At 46.8% G+C, this 10,539-nt stretch overlaps 1 pseudogene; it reads left to right on the plus strand.

Annotated features, from left to right (window-relative positions):
* Positions 1-3,612: 3,612 nt before the first annotated feature.
* LOC125525322 (uncharacterized) lies at positions 3,613-4,845 on the plus strand (annotated as a pseudogene).
* Positions 4,846-10,539: the final 5,694 nt, after the last annotated feature.

Below are 10,539 nucleotides of genomic sequence, written 5' to 3' on the forward strand. Positions count from 1 at the left end.
CTATAGCAACCCATCATCTACTTATTACTTCCCAATGCCTTCACCTAGGCCCAAACAATGGTGAAGTGTCATGTAGTCGATGTTCACGTGACACCACTAGAGGAACGACAACATACATCTCATCAAAATATCGAACGAATACCAAATTCACATGACTACTTATAACAAGACTTCTCCCATGTCCTCAGGAACAAACGTAACTACTCACAAATCATATTCATGTTCATAATCAGAGGGGTATTAATATGCATAAAGGATCTGAACATATGATCTTCCACCAAGTAAACCAACTAGCATCAACTACAAGGAGTAATCAACACTACTAGCAACCCACATGTACCAATCTGAGGTTTTGAGACAAAGATTGGATACAAGAGATGAACTAGGGTTTGAGATGAGATGGTGCTGGTGAAGATGTTGACGGAGATTGATCCCCTCCTGATGAGAGGATCGATGGTGATGACGATGGTGATGATTTCCTCCTCCCGGCGAGATGTTTCCCCAGCAGAACAACTCCACCGAAGCCCTAGATTGGTTTCGCCAAGGTTCCTCCTCGTGGCGGCAGAGTTTCGTCCCGAGAGCTTGCTAATGATTATTTCCAGGGCGAAAGACCTCATATAGCCAAAGATGGGAACCAGAGGCCTGCCAGGGGGTCCACGAGGCAGGGGCGCGCCCAAGGAGGTAGGGCGCGCCCCCACCCTCGTGGATGGTGGGTGGCCCCCCTCTGGTGCTTCCTTCGCCCAATATTTTATATATATTCTGAAACTAACTTCCATGAAGTTTCAGGAATTTTGGAGTTGTGCAGAGTAGGTCTCTAATATGTGCTCCTTTTCCAGCCCAGAATTCCAGCTGCCGGCATTCTCCCTCTTCGTGTAAACCTTGTAAAATAAGACAGAATAGGCATAAGTATTGTGACATAATGTGTAATAGCAGCCTATAATGCAATAAATATTGATATAAAAGCATGATGAAAAATGGACGTATCAGGAAGCGTAGTTGCGGTTCGAAAACGGGACCTAAAGTGATGACAGGTATAGGTCGCACGCACCCAACTAGTGGTACTAGACATACAACTACTTTTTCCCTAAAAAAGTGGTATGAGTGCTTAGTACTCCTATTCTATCAACACGAGTCCCATCTGACAACAGCGTCCGTGCTACAGCTAGCTCCTCTCCCTTGTTTCTCTCTTCTAATTCTAAACTTAGCCGATGCCGGGAGGGCAGGGTGTGGATTTGCCAATGGTCGGTTTGCTCAACTGCGGCCCCACCTCATAGTGAAAACGTTACAACTGGAATAAAAATGCCATATACTCCCTCTGTTCCTAAATATAAGCCTTTTTAGATATTTCAAAAGGAATACAACATACGGATGTATGTAGACATATTTTGGAGTGTATATTCACTCATTTTGCTCCGTATGTATTCATTTGCTGGAATCTCCAGAAAGACATATATTTGGGAACACAGGGAGTACTACACTAATAAAACATTAAGGCCATGAGGCGATGCAGTGCTGGTTAGAGGAGGCAAGAAGAACAGATGCATCCATCGACGATGTCCACCTCCTCGACTCAGGGTGCCGTCCCACCGAACGGTGGCTAAGTAGCAGCGGCTTTCATGGCCAGGTCTACGTGCTTCTGAAAAATGGCATCCAAAGATTCCAGCCGCTAGAAGAAGGCCAACGTCTATCTGGCCTCACTGGCCTTGCGGTGGCCTATGTAGACGATTTCCTCATAGACGTGGATGTGCAGGTCGACGGTTTCTTGCATGGCCAGGCGCTACGTGACGAGCGCGGCCTCGAGGTGCACATTCTTCGTCACGACCTCCGGCACCTACAGGGCCACCAGGGCTTGAAAGGGCACCATGGAGGCCGATGAGGGTGGCAGGCAATGAGGAGCCTGGGCGCGCGGGCTGGAGCAGTACGGCAAGGTCTTTTGCGCGCTTCTTGACGGCGGTGAACTTGCGGATGGAGTGGACCATCATGTTGTCCATGCGAGATGTGAAGCCGACATCGGCGAGCGCTACGACGCCGGTGGTCGCCAGCTCCGTCTGGAAACGTTGCGCGGTGTGGGGCCGTAGGCCGACGTCTTAGATGATTTGGCACAGCCGACTACCGCTCGCGTCCATCGCCTCCATAGGTGCTTGTGGCTTCTAGTCACTTGATCTTGGATTGGAGTGAGCAGTGGCGCCCACAGACTAGGAGTGGATATAGTGGAGTGGTGGGGCGCCTTTATATGAGAGTCCAAACTTTGTTGCATTCACATCGTGCTGGCTCTATTCCGCTTCTCCAATTAATTCCCTCTGCATGCTAATTGAGGATGCATCATTGACCATTCAATGTCTCGAGAACCGCTACCATCTTCCTCCTTGGCATTCAAGCCGTATCAACGTAAATGCGTGTCAGGAGACGTTCCCGTTGACGACGAGGTGCCTATGGTGACATCGTAAATTTCAATATGATATGACGGCTCAGTCTTTCAGAGGTGCTCATAGGGGTAGGGTGTGCGTGTGTGCGTTCATAGGGGTGAGTGTATGCGCGTGTATATGAGCGCTTGCGTCTATACTATGTTAAAAAACGTAAATGCGTGTCAAAAGGAGACTAGTCAGTACTAGTATACTCAATATTGTGCACCGTGACCAAGGCGGATAGGAAAACGAGAGAACTACGTATTGATTTATGGTGTAGATTCACTCATTTTGCTCCAGATGTACTCTGTCTCGGTGTAGTCTAGTCACTTGTTGAAATCTCTAGAAAGGCAAATACTCCTTTCTGGTTTACCAGGCTCACATAGCAACTTTGTCTCATGCAAGAGCCTGGCTATAAGTGAGCTCCAAGGTTCGCAACTGCGACGTTTGGGTTGCGCTCAGCTCTTCGCCTCTTCCAGAAGACGAACAATGATGTTATTGCTACTACTTCTACAGTATATAATCCACTGCTGCATGTCCGTCCACCGCATGGAGGAGGGATAACTTGTTGCCTGTCCTCGTCTGCGAGCCACCGCGCGCATGTGTGAGGGAGAAGGCGTGTAGTAGTAAACTCAAGCTTCTTCTTGTTGTACGATTTGACGCGACACATCATGGCACTGGCCCCACATGGTTGCCTCTAAACATGGCTGAAAGACCCGCAATGTACAATATATTTTCTGCAACCTCTAACATTTACCCCACCACAAATTAAAATATATATTCCTGTCTTGACCAGATGAGCATGCAAACTACAATCACCAGGATGACAGGTAGGGCCAGAAGATTATTTTAATAAAAAAATCTTCGAGATGGCCTCATAGCATGGAGCCGACCCCAACGATTTTAAGCTTAGGGGCATGGTACACGCTATCCTAGACTATTCTACACATGAAACTGCCACACGAGTGTCCGGGCTGCGCTTGGCTCTTCACCTCTTCGGGAAGTCAAACAATGATGGAGTACTACTACAGTGGAGGAGTACTACAGTATGCATCTGACCATTTGACACCGAGTGAACTACTGCATGTCCACCGCGTGCGGGAGGGAGAGCGTGTAGCAAAAGCTTCTCCTAGTCCTGCCAGCCACCACGCTCATGGGCGAGGTAGGGACGCAACTTCATTGACTTACTGCTCCTGCCTTTGCGTGTATGACAAGCGGGCCCAACAGGTGGGTGGCCCACCTGTCATACAACCAAAGGCAGGTGCAGTTAAGGCACTAGAGCTTAGTCCGCGAGGGAGAGGGCGTTGTAGTAACCAAACTTCTCATTGTCATACGAGTTGACTTGACACATCAAAGCACTGCACTCAATTTATTTCAATAATTTGTGTTTACCGATGCATTATTTACAACACATGCATGCATGTCGTGACTCTCCTTTTCGATACTTGTATGTGTTGATTTAATGCATCTTCAAGTAGTATGAATATGTGATGGTAAAGCTTTGTAATGCCCCGACCCTAAAGCGAGAGATGGTTCTGCACGAGGAGGGAGAGATCATGCAGACGGAACTGGACTTGACGATGGAGCTCTTTATGGTCTCGACGGACCTCACCTTGCTCCACTGCCCCTTGTGGCTTCGCCCCTTGAAGCCTCCTGTGTGTCAGGTTCGGATACACCTCATCCGTTCGGCTGATCGAGCAAGGTGCAAGTTTCTTGATTGATGTGATGTTCGATTGATTTGTGCAGTGCAAGGGAGGGCACCTGGCCTGCGCGGACTACCGCGTCAAGCACCCTGGGAACCAGCGGCAGTGCCAGAAGTGCGAGCGTGGCGGTGGCTTCGACGTGCGGAACACCGCGGTGGACGCTGTCCTCTCCTCGATGAGGGTGGAGTGCCCACATGAAGGTTGTGGGCTCTACGTCACTTACCACAAGCTCGCCGATCACCAGAGCGTGTGTCCACTCACGTGCTGCAAATGCCCCGTGCCCGTCTGCGACTACGAAGGCCCGCTGCCGGCCCTCTCCCACCACATTAGCACCATGCATCCCATGTGCGTGCACAGGATCCAGTACGGCAAGGTGCTGCAGCTGCAAGTGCCACTATCGGAGCCACGACTCTTGCTGTTCGCGGAGGAGGATGGCCGCACATTTTTCTTGGTCGGTGGCGTTCTCGACACCGTGCGCCTATCGCTGTGTCGGTCGTCTGTATTAGAGCGGGGGCGTCTGCACTACACACTACATGGCCAAGCTATGGGCAAATGGCCCGCCAGGGGAGCCCAAAGGCAGGACCGACGCCGTCAAGGTGGAAATGGAGGTGACAAGCAGCAAGGATCCCGGCGACGTCACTGTGCAGGAGCTGACCTTCTTCACAGTTCCGCCCAAGCTGCTGGCCGAGACTAAGCTGGTGTCCCTCCATATTCAGATTGACAAGCTCACGTCCTAAATGATTCTACAGTGCCTTCAGTTAATCTTAGTAATATGCTAATATAGGGGTTAGCTTAGTCTACTTTAGCTTAAGAGATGGTGGGTTTTGGTGGCGATGCAGCAATTACTTTGAAATCAGATCAGCAGTTAAAGTAATTTCTGACAGTGGAAAGGATATTTTGTGTCTATTGGATATAAAGATCCTTTGGGTAAGAAGTACAACGGCAACAACTATATGCTTGTTTGTTCAAGAAGTGTTGCATACTTGTGCGAGTTGACGCGACACATCAAAGAAGTACTATACTACTACTAGTAGTACTCCCTCCGATCCTAATTTCTCTGCGCATAAGTCGAGGCGCAGATACCAAGGAGGACCTGGTTGTGTCTATACTTGGACAACTCACCCGACTGCGCACCAGGCAAAGGAAGCTCGTGTCGTGTTGCTGTCGTGTGCGGCCCACACATTAACCAAAACCTCGCGCCTCCAGTTTATCCTCCGCGTTTTAAACATCTCAATCTCAAGGCCAAGGAGCAACGTGAAACCTATGATAGAGCCAATCGGATGGTTGAGAAAACTACTACAATTCCTAGCTACAAATGCATGTGAGAGAGAGGACGAGTGCGTGCGTGCACCTCTTCTCTTCATGTATAACGTACTAAACTCAGAGTACAAGCGTATGTGGGTGCATCGACCTAGGGAGCTAGAGATGGTGCGTGTGAGACGTCCCAAGAGATAGTTCTAATGTGTTTGAAAAAAGACTAGTCTATAGCTCGCCACGAGGGTATTCCTATCGAACCCCCCACTAACTGTAAGATATGTATCCGGCGGTGCCAGTTATTGCACGTACACAACAGTAGAAAAAGAAATACCATGGCATATGCTACACCACGGCCGAGAACACGTGCCCACGTTATGCCATACGGGAATAGTGCCGCACTTCGAAACTAGAACCGTCAATAAATTTTGAGCTTGCGTCTCGTCACATAGAAAACTACAAAAATAATTCCACCACTCATCATCCACCTTGGTTGGTGAGATTTTTGAATTGAGCCCTATTGTAACACCCCGGATGTAACTTTCCATATTTGTAACTCCAACTCTTGCCATTTCTGGCTATGTGATATGATATTCCCTTCGTGGTTGGGTTTTTGTCTTTTGTTTTGCATTTTGTTCATGTCATGCATTTCATCTTATGTTATCATCTGCATCTCATTTGCATTCGTGTTCGTCTCATGCATCCGTTCATGTCCCCATTGTCCATTTCACAATCCGACACTCCCACATGCACCCGTTGCACCCCTCAAACCTCGTTTCGTGAGTGGGAGACAAACATTCTCGGGATGGTTCGAGATTTGTCGAGTGGCCTAGGTTTATCACCGGTAAGCCGCCTCTCAAATTTCGTTCCATTTGGAGGTCGTTTGATGCCCCAACGGTTAACCGGGTAACCACAAAAGCCCCTCTCTTGTTGCAGCCCAACACCCATCCAAAATAGCCCACTAGCTCATCTAACCCCCTCCATGCTCTCCATCATTCGATCACAATCGTGTGGGCGAAACCCGCATCTCATTTGGACACTCTTAGCTCCCCTACCTATAAATATGTGTCTCCTCGTCCATTTTTCGGGTCCAAACCCCTACCCTAGCCACTCCACGCTGCCGGACACGTCCGGGCGACGCCGGACGAAACCGCGCTACCACCCAGAGCCACACACCGCGCGCCACATGTTCTTCCGCCGCCCAGCGCGCCGCCGGCCTACGAGCCCGCATTAGGCCCGCAAGGCCCGTACCGCCTCCGCCACCGACCGCACGTCCCTGCCGCCCGGTCAACGCCCGCGCGGCCGCTTTCGTCGTCCTCCGCGGTCGCGTCCACCTCGCCGCCACCACCACCCGAGTTCGCCGGCGCCCGTCGCCCTCGCCGTGCCGCCGCACTGCCCTGCCGTCGCCGAAGCCAGATCCTGCCATGCCGCTCGACGCCGGCCCGGATCCGGCGCTCCCACTCCTCTCCGGCGACCACTACCTCGCCGGCGCCACCCCCGCAGCTCCGGCCACCTCTCCGTCCATCTCCGGTGAGTTCATGGAGAACCTCGGTTCACGAGCCCGAAACCCTAGATCTAAAGGTTGACCCCTCGTTTTTTTCTCCAAGTTATAAAATCCTAACATCATATGCCCCTGTTCATCATGCCATATCTTCATGCTCATAACTCTATTTTGCGTGCATGATATATCAAAATGTCCGTCTCATAATACTATTCATGTTAATGTCATTTGCATGGATGTTACTATCAATATTGATGCCCTAATATTCGTTGCAAAAGTGATATATGATGTTGTCTACTGGAATTCTACATAACTTGCTGATTTGTCTTTTTCGTTGCATTTTGTGTGTGCATCCTATGAGCATGACGTCTACATGTTTTATGATCTCCATCATGCCATCCTTACATTGGTGCAAGCCTTGTATTTTTAAGAGCTATGTGGTGACTAGCGCAAGCATGCAAAGTAGGCTATGTCGTATATTACGGCTCAATAGGCGACCCAAGTATTCTATCTATCGTGGGCCTGCCAAACTAATCCAAATCTGAAAGGTTGGAATGTCGTTTATGAAGTGCCGCCACGTGCTAGACTATCTGCCCCAAAGGAAGAGGATTATGAACCTCACATTAACCCAGACACATATGAAGGAGAATTCTTCCAAGAGACACGTCTTTCCAAAAAATGTTTCAAGAACCGCTATACTTCACCCCAAAACATTGAAGCAGACATCGACAGTGAATCCGGCATCACCCCAGAGGAGGCTCAAGAAGAGCCGGAACAAGAAGAGGTTACTGCTGTGGATGACCTGTCAATGCTTGACCAATTACGTCAAGGTGGTCTTCCACATTTTGATGCCGCTGAACCCTATGAGCACGTCATTGATGATAGTGATCATCATGATTATGCATGTATTGATGATAGTGATCGAGATTATTAGTAGCCCGCTCCTACACCTCCATGGTCACGGTAAGTTTCTCTAGTGTTTTGCTTAACAAATGCATAAAGACCTGGACTTAGCTTTATTTCCTCCAAAATGACTTAATAAGCTTACTAACCTCCAAAACCATCCAAAATGACATGTACTTAGCTTACTTATGTCCAAATGGCATAATTAGCTTAGTTAGCTCATAAACGATCCATTTTATCCAAGTTAGCTCTAAAATGACCCATTTTACCTAGGTTGGCTCCAAAATGACCCATCTTACCTAGGTTAGCTCTAAAATGATGCATCTTACCTAGGTTAGCTCATAAACGATCCATTTCAACTAAGTTAGCTCATAAATGATCCATTTCACCTTAGTTAGCTCATAAACGATCTATTTCACCTTAGTTAGCTCATAAACGATCCATTTCACCTTAGTTAGCTCATAGATGATCCATTTCACCTTAGTTAGCTCATAAATGATCAATTTCACCTAAGTTAGCTCTAAAATGATCCACTTCACCTTAGTTAGCTCATAAACGATCCATTTCACCTAGGTTAGCACTAAAATGATCCACTTCACCTTAGTTAGCTCATAAACGATCCGTTTCACCTTAGTTAGCTCATAAACCATCCACTTCACCTAAGTTAGCTCATAAATGATCCATTTCACCTAAGTTAGCTCATAAACGATCCATTTCACCTAGGTTAGCTCTAAAATGATCCATTTCACCTTAGTTAGCTCATAAACGATCCATTTCACCTTAGTTAGCTCATAAACGATCCATTTCACCATAGTTAGCTCATAAATGATCCATTTCACCTTAGTTAGCTCATAAACGATCCATTTCACCTTAGTTAGCTCATAAATGATCAATTTCACCTAAGTTAGCTCTAAAATGATCCACTTCACCTTAGTTAGCTCATAAACGATCCATTTCACCTAGGTTAGCTCTAAAATGTTACACTTCACCTTAGTTAGCTCATAAACGATCTGTTTCACCTTAGTTAGCTCATAAACGATCCATTTCACCTAAGTTAGCTCATAAATGATCCATTTCACCTAAGTTAGCTCATAAATGATCCATTTCACCTAGGTTAGCTCTAAAATGATCCATTTCACCTTAGTTAGCTCATAAACGATCCATTTCACCTTAGTTAGCTCATAAACGATCCATTTCACCTTAGTTAGCTCATAAATGACCCATTTCACGTAAGTTAGCTCTAAAATGATCCACTTCACCTTAGTTAGCTCATAAACGATCCATTTTACCTAGGTTAGCTCTAAAATGATCCATTTCACCTTAGTTAGCTCATAAACGATCCATTTTACCTTAGTTAGCTCATAAACGATCCATTTCACCTAAGTTAGCTCATAAATGATCCATTTCACCTAAGTTAGCTCATAAACAATCCATTTCACCTAGTTAGCTCTAAAATGATCCATTTCACCTTAGTTAGCTCATAAACGATCCATTTCACCTTAGTTAGCTCATAAACGATCCATTTCACCTAAGTTAGCTCATAAATGATCCATTCCACCTAAGTTAGCTCATAAATGACATATACTTCTTCTTCTAGTCACCTTTTTCTAACTTTCTTATTTGCCATTTTGCAGATCTCATTCACTTCACGGAAGCTAGCTTGCTATGATGGAGTGCTTGTTTTTTCTTTCATTCTCTTCTAGTATTCTTAGCTTGCTATGATGGAACAATGTGTATGTGCAACTTGCTATGTATGAATGGATGGAACTATATATGTATGTACGATGAAACTTATGTGCTGGATATGTCACATGTTTGCTGTGAAATAACCCTGTGAAATATATCTATATATGTCATATATATTTGCTGTGAAAATTGTTGGATTTAAAAAAACAGAAAAAAGAGCCAATGCAGGCTATTTGCCGTCAGCCACCGACGGCAATGGACTCTTTGCCGTCCGCGACAGGCGGCAAACAAGCCGCGTGGTAGCCAACTGTACTTCCTGGGAGCTGACCCATTTGGTCAGTTTGGCTACAGTGGCGGACGGCAAAGCCTTTGGCTATAGTGGCAGATGACAAAGACTTGCTGAGCAGTGACGTCCAACTGACTTCATCAGGCAGACGGCAAAGGCCTGATGCTATTTGCCGTCAGCCACGGATGGCAAACACTGCCGTTAGACACCCAAAGGACTAACGGCGAATTTATTGCCGTCGGGTTTCTTTGCCGTCCGCTGCGGAGGGCAAAGGCCCCTTTGCCGTTCGCTTCGGAAAGTAGACGACAAACAAGCTCTTTACCGATCCTTTCTTTGCCGGTGCATTTTGCCGTCCGCAGCAGATGACAAAGGCGTTTGTCGTCCGTGCCTTTGCCGTCCGCCAAGGTGGACGGCAAATTAGCTGATTCCTGTAGTGGATGTTGTTGATTTCAGACAATATTTTGCAGTCTTTTAGTGTTACATTTTGATGCTATCTTGCCATGTTGCTACCATGAGATCCATGCACATTTTGAGGTAGTTCAGTGAGAGTTCTTTGAAGATGTGGTATTTCTCTATCCATTCATGCCTCTGGTTGCAATAATGGAGTAATATAGCTTGTCATTACTATGCTCCACTTCTGTTAAATATTGTTGATTGTAGATTGTTAACATGAGATTCAGTTTTGCCATGTGTGTTGCTAGTGATAGATGTACCCTATGAACTTGCTCTTGCCATTTTTAGCTTCTTGAATATGTCTAATTCATGTTGGTTACCTTGTTATGCCATGCAATGGTTTGTGTG

This window comes from Triticum urartu, chromosome 7A (genome assembly GCF_056163025.1).
Source record: "Triticum urartu cultivar PI428250 chromosome 7A, HENAU_Tu73, whole genome shotgun sequence".
Lineage (NCBI taxonomy): Eukaryota > Viridiplantae > Streptophyta > Magnoliopsida > Poales > Poaceae > Triticum > Triticum urartu.